Source organism: Schistocerca cancellata, chromosome 5 (genome assembly GCF_023864275.1).
Source record: "Schistocerca cancellata isolate TAMUIC-IGC-003103 chromosome 5, iqSchCanc2.1, whole genome shotgun sequence".
Lineage (NCBI taxonomy): Eukaryota > Metazoa > Arthropoda > Insecta > Orthoptera > Acrididae > Schistocerca > Schistocerca cancellata.
The window spans coordinates 566,834,500-566,841,536 of NC_064630.1; the positions used below are offsets into that span (position 1 = coordinate 566,834,500).

Here is a 7,037-nt window from a genome sequence, read left to right on the forward strand (position 1 = left end):
ATGGTGGAAATGAAGAGGGTTAGATCGTTGGTTGGCACGAGGACCCTGAGTTACAACATAGTTCTGGTTCAAGACTAAATAGTAGATGTCTCTGTGACGGAATGGATTTCTGTCATTTCCCAGTTGTCCTCCTCATTTCTACGCAGCTTAACAGCCTTTTATTCTGTCTTATAACAGTGATTTTTCCATCTACCAACCATCCAACTACAGCAAAGACTTATGTCGCAATATATGCCGAACCATTCCATCTCTTCGGTTCACGCCGGCTTGAGTGGCCGAGCGGTTCTAGGCGCTACAGTCTGGAGCCGCGCGACCGCTAAGGTCGCAGGTTCGAATCCTCCCTCAGGCATGGATGTGTGTGATGTCCTTAGGTTAGTTAGGTTTAGGTAGTTCTAAGTTCTAGGGGACTGATGACCTCAGCAGTTAAGTCCCATAGTGCTCAGAGCCATTTGAACCATTTTTTTCTTCGGTTCACTGTATTCTTTATTACGTATAATTCCTCGTCGCTTCGTTGTTAACCAGTCACCATTCATTACTTGATCAATCTGACTCTGACATGAAAGTGTCTCCTGTACACCACATTACAAATCCTTCTAGTAGTTTGATTTCTCTTATGTCTCACTCATTCATTCTACATATTTCATTTAAAAAGATGACAGAGCTTAAAAACTATACGGTCGATGTAAGGGTACCGTTATCAATACGCTTACTAATAATCCACCACATACACCTACTCCCAGTGACTACTATATCGTTGGTCTTCTATAGGGTTCCAGAAGGTGCAGTTTCACACCAGGGACGGGGCGTCCTCTATAACATTGCGGAAACAGGGAGAAGGAGTTCAGAGGTCGACGAGTGGCCGAGGGTAACAGTCGGGGTGCGGCTTCAGTGTCAGGAAAAGTTTGTCGATGAAAAACTATTAATTTAACTACTATTCTGCGAAGTATCGTGAACAGAGGAATAGTTTGTATTAACGTGGAAAAAGGTATGTCAATTTACAAACGAATAATCGAAACTGGGAAAGAGGATTATGGAATGTTACGTGAGTGGCAGCCATTGATCCCAAGTGGCAACTAGAATACTTTCAAGGTGATACATAATTTGATACCAGAGCAGCTGAATTAAAGGAGAAATTTTTCGAAATCATGTAACTGTCTCCCACTTCGCGGCCTACAGCCTTCCTCTGTACTGGTGCAAAAGCGCGACGCATGTGACGTTCGACGACGCTTCAACGAGCAAGGTATTGACACATGTGGAAGAGAAGGCCAGAGCTCAGAAGCGACGTCTGAAGTCACATCGGCACCAGATATCACTATCGTTCTGTGCAAAGACACTGTTGACGTTTCACACGATGGGAAATCGTGACCTCCTCTCTTACCAACATTTCACCAGTTCTTTTGTCGTCTGTGAGATGGATGTCAGAACTGTGACGCCCAGCGTTGAACTCACAGGGTTTTCTTATAAAAAGCACTCAGTCTTCAGGCTACAAGTGGTCCATCGGGATCATCCGACCGCCGTGTCATCCTCAGCCGAGGATGCGGATAGGAGGGGCGTGTGGTCAGCACACCGCTCTCCCGGTCGTTATGATGGTTTTCTTTGACCGGAGCCGCTACTATTCGGTCGAGTAGCTCCTCAATTGGCATCGCGAGGCTGAGTGCACCCCGAGAAATGGCAACAGCGCATGGCGGCCCGGATGATCACCCATCCAAGTGCCGGCCACGCCCGACAGCGCTTAACTTCGGTGATCTGACGGAAACCGGTGTATCCACTGCGGCAAGGCCGTTGCCCGTTTTCTTATAAGCGGCCCAGGAAAACACTTCAGTCACACAGCCGCTCTAAATCGAAACGAAGACGCCTCAGGAGGTGGCGTAGCGGGCGTAAGTGAAATCACCTTTCCCTTGGCATGTTGATTCACACACATTTCACGGTCAGGGCGATTCTATCCTTATAGGCGGACATCATGAGGCTGCAACCCCACTGAACGTGACACAGACCTTTGGACTGCTGTGCGACCGCAATTTCTGCTGTGGTATACATGGTAGGACCACTAGGGACCATTCAAAACCATTCGACGAAATTTGAACCTGATTCGATAGCAGCAGATAGTCCTTATGCTTTTTCAGTGCTAATGCCCCTATGACCCTGTAGTGTGATCGTGGAGTGGTGCGACATTGACAATTGCGTGCAGAAAACAGCAAAGGATCCCTCTAAAATCCCACATTTTAGCAAATCCCTCTGCGGCACCCGCCCTCATGTATTGAGTATTTTAAAAATGTTCCTTTAGAGAAAAGTTATGAAATACTTCTAGGCGCCTGCAGCTAGGCAACTGGCCTCAGAAGAGTGTCAAGCGGTTGCATACCTGCAGGCAATCGAGATGTCTTCAGCTGTTCACAGTACCAGCTCAGTAAGGGTGTTTTGGTCGACGTTAGAACGCCAGATCAGTCAATCATCCAGACTGCTGCCCCTCTTCATGAACCACACTCGCCTCTCAACTCACATCCATCGTTTCTGGTTGCATCTACAATACCGCTACGTGTATCAGAGAGGCACACAAGCCATCATACCAATGGCGAGGCCCATTGGAGAGGGGGGGAATCACTCCAGTACTATCGCTAAATCGTTAAATATACGTCCCTAGCAGCATAGGAAGCAATGTGTAGGTTAGTGAAGCACACAGAAAAATTCAGTAGCCATCTAATTATCTGGATATACACTCCTGGAAATTGAAATAAGAACACCATGAATTCATTGTCCCAGGAAGGGGAAACTTTATTGACACATTCCTGGAGTCAGATACATCACATGATCACACTGACAGAACCACAGGCACATAGACACAGGCAATAGAGCATGCACAATGTCGGCACTAGTACAGTGTATATCCACCTTTCGCAGCAATGCAGGCTGCTATTCTCCCATGGAGACGATCGTAGAGATGCTGGATGTAGTCCTGTGGACCGGCTTGCCATGCCATTTCCACCTGGCACCTCAGTTGGACCAGCGTTCGTGCTGGACGTGCAGACCGCGTGAGACGACGCTTCATCCAGTCCCAAACATGCTCAATGGGGGACAGATCCGGAGATCTTGCTGGCCAGGGTAGTTGACTTACACCTTCTAGAGCACGTTGGGTGGCACGGGATACATGCGGACGTGCATTGTCCTGTTGGAACAGCAAGTTCCCTTGCCGGTCTAGGAATGGTAGAACGATGGGTTCGATGACGGTTTGGATGTACCGTGCACTATTCAATGTCCCCTCGACGATCACCAGTGGTGTACGGCCAGTGTAGGAGATCGCTCCCCACACCATGATGCCGGGTGTTGGCCCTGTGTGCCTCGGTCGTATGCAGTCCTGATTGTGGCGCTCACCTGCACGGCGCCAAACACGCATACGACCATCATTGGCACCAAGGCAGAAGCGACTCTCATCGCTGAAGACGACACGTCTCCATTCGTCCCTCCATTCACGCCTGTCGCGACACCACTGGAGGCGGGCTGCACGATGTTGGGGCGTGAGCGGAAGACGGCCTAACGGTGTGCGGGGACCGTAGCCCAGCTTCATGGAGACGGTTGCGAATGGTCCTCGCCGATACCCCAGGAGCAACAGTGTCCCTAATTTGCTGGGAAGTGGCGGTGCGGTCCCCTACGGCACTGCGTAGGATCCTACGGTCTTGGCGTGCATCCGTGCGTCGCTGCGGTCCGGTCCTAGGTCGACGGGCACGTGCACCTTCCGCCGACCACTGGCGACAACATCGATGTACTGTGGAGACCTCACGCCCCACGTGTTGAGCAATTCGGCGGTACGTCCACCCGGCCTCCCGCATGCCCACTATACGCCCTCGCTCAAAGTCCGTCAACTGCACATACGGTTCACGCCCACGCTGTCGCGGCATGCTACCAGTGTTAAAGACTGCGATGGAGCTCCGTATGCCAAGGCAAACTGGCTGACACTGACGGCGGCGGTGCACAAATGCTGCGCAGCTAGCGCCATTCGACGGCCAACACCGCGGTTCCTGGTGTGTCCGCTGTGCCGTGCGTGTGATCATTGCTTGTACAGCCCTCTCGCAGTGTCCGGAGCAAGTATGGTGGGTCTGACACACCGGTGTCAATGTGTTCTTTTTTCCATTTCCAGGAGTGCAGTTGCCATCCCTTACGGTTGTAAGATTGCCGAAAATAAACATTAAAATAAATGGGGATGGGGCGTTATATCCTCAAACAAGACTTAAACAAACGCAGCCTTCGGTTGGGTGCTTTTACCTCTACGCCAGGCCATGACACTCACTGAGGATCTGACAGCGTTTGCTGCATCTGTAATGACTTTATTGATGACTGGACTTTAAAACCACATCCGCCCTTCGAAATCTAGAGTGGGATTCGACGTTCACTTCTGCAGAGAGACACTCAAGAAAAGCTGTTGCTAGTACAGCGTTTCCTCATCAACAACCTTACAGGCCAAAATCGCCACTACAACCGCTGCAGGTCGTTTGATAACATACTAAATATTTTCTTGGATTTTGACGAGTAAATAACGTGTGATAACCTACTCAGGTCCTAAGGATCGTCCCTTTTCCTTGTATGAGATTTCAGTCGGTTATCGTTTGTAATTCCTCTTCCAATGTATTTATTATCTTTTTAGCACACTTCTTGCTACAATATAAAACGAAGGATACTGTTTACATTATTAGAAATTCATTTTTCAATGGCGAAGTATTGCGCGAATTTCAGTTGACCTTGAACTATATTGCCACACAGTACGAAGATCCGACGAAATCACACGTGGACGAACACTATACCACACACAAGTTTTTGCGTGCCGCAGTCACGCACGAAGTCCGACAATCGTCAATAGTCATGCTGTCATTGTGTATAATTAGGAGATAGCATATGTTAATTCAATGGCTGTCGCATTCAAAGAAGGGCGCTTTGAAGGATGGATGTAAGATTACCGTTTAATGTCTCGTTGAGCTTGAGATCATTAGAAACGAAGCACAAGTTCATATTGTGAAAGGATGGGGAAGGAAATCTGCCGTGCCCCTTTAAAAGAACCATCCCAGCATTTGACTTAAGTTATTTGGGGAAATAATGGAGAATGTAAATCTCGATTGCGGGACGGGGATTTGAACCGTCATCCTCCCGAATGCGAATCTAGTACACTAACCACAGTGTCGCCTAGCTCTGTAGGGCCCCTTTGAGTAGAAACGGGTGCACATTCGCTCCTTCCAATCTCCACAACGTACCTGCAGTCATTTTCCTTGAGGATTTCGAGCCTTTTCACAAGACAAACGTCTGTAATTACCTGCTCGTCCACTGCAACTACGTTGAGTGATTTCAACGAAACTTGGCATATCGTGAGAAGGTAGTTCAACGTCTAAAATCTATTGTCTATACGCCACGAGAAATATTTATTTAGTAATATGAGTGCTTTTTTATCTTTGGAGCCAACGCAGTACGAAAATGAGAATCTTCTTATTTGCTTTTTAGTCAGTGTGCACTACACTTATTTCAACGGTTTCTCCTTTATTTTCATCCAAATTTCTCTCATAATTTCTCTACTTTTCTAGTGTCAAAGTGGGTTCAATCTTTTTCTACGGTTTTTAATGGAAACTTTTGGAGTCTTGTAATTTCTTTCTGAGAGGCAGCCGTTCCTCAATATCTTGTTGACTAATCTGTATTTTGTCCGTGTCCCTTTAAGCTTCTGTACACCTTGTTATCCCTTTACAATTTACCATAGTAGTGAGTAGTCCTTTTGTCAGTTTGTTGGGATTCATCCCATGGATGAAATAACTTTATAAGTTTTTCTTGTTATGCGAATAAACTATGCATTTTTTTTAAGTATGTGTATAAAAGTCACTATTATGATGTCTTCTGTATTGTGTTTAGTCTTTAACGTGTCTTTCAGTTTCCGTTAGTTTTTTCTTTTTGTTATTTTGCGTGTTTACAACACCGCCTTTTTGATCAGAGGACATTCTGCTACATAATTTCTGTCGAATAGCGTGCACGTTTAGCAATGATAGTTACTGGTTTATTATTATTAACATCCTTTGTGAGGTTGTACGCTATTTTCATCTTATTAACTCTTGCTTTAATGGTTTTTTTCTCCGATATATGATGAGGAGCCAGAACATCATGACCACCTGATTAATACTTTGTTTGTCCACCTTTGGAACGAAATACATCAGTCATTCTCCGTGTCAAGGATCGGACAGTTTGTTGATATGTTTGTGGAGGGGTGTGGCATTAGATGTCTACTCACAGTTCATGTAATTCGCGTAAACAACGGGCCGCTGATTTAAGCTCGATACTGACACAGACGAGTTCCATAGCGTTTGCATCAGGCGGATTTGGTCACCGAGACACTCACGTGAGATCACTACAATGCTTCTCGAGCCACCGTATCACGGTTCTGGCTTCGAGACACGGACAAGTATACTGCTGAAAAGATGACATCGCCGGCGGATGAAGGTGGTTCGCAGCTGTCAGCCTGTCTTCTATTACTACAACAAGCCCCATGTAAGCGCAAGATAATGCCTCCCATAGCATAATATTGCTACCACAACCCTGCATTCGTGGTGGGCTGCACATGTCGAGCCGCCGTTCACATCGATGACGGCGTTTGTGGAGGCGACCATCGCCGGAATAGCCGACAGGTTTCCACTGGTCAACGGTCGAATCCCGATGGTCCCGTCCAACTGTAATCGAAACTGACGATGTCGTTGGGTCAACATATGAACACGTAGGTGTGGTCTGCTGAGGAGCTCCATGTTCAACAATGTACGATGAACGGTGTGCTCCGAAACACCTGTGCGTGCACCAACATTACAGGGCTATTACAAATGATTGAAGCGATTTCATAAATTCACTGTAGCTCCATTCATTGACATATGGTCACGACACACTACAGATACGTAGAAAAACTCACAAAGTTTTGTTCGGCTGAAGCCGCACTTCAGGTTTCTGCCGCCAGAGCGCTCGACAGCGCAGTGAGCCAAATTGGCGTCAGGAGCCGAGAAGGCGTATGTCGTGCTTGAAATGCACTCACA

At 47.2% G+C, this 7,037-nt stretch overlaps 1 pseudogene; it reads right to left on the bottom strand.

Moving 5' to 3' along the window:
* Positions 1-1,669: 1,669 nt before the first annotated feature.
* LOC126189917 (5S ribosomal RNA) lies at positions 1,670-1,787 on the bottom strand (annotated as a pseudogene).
* Between the last annotated feature and the right edge of the window lie 5,250 nt (positions 1,788-7,037).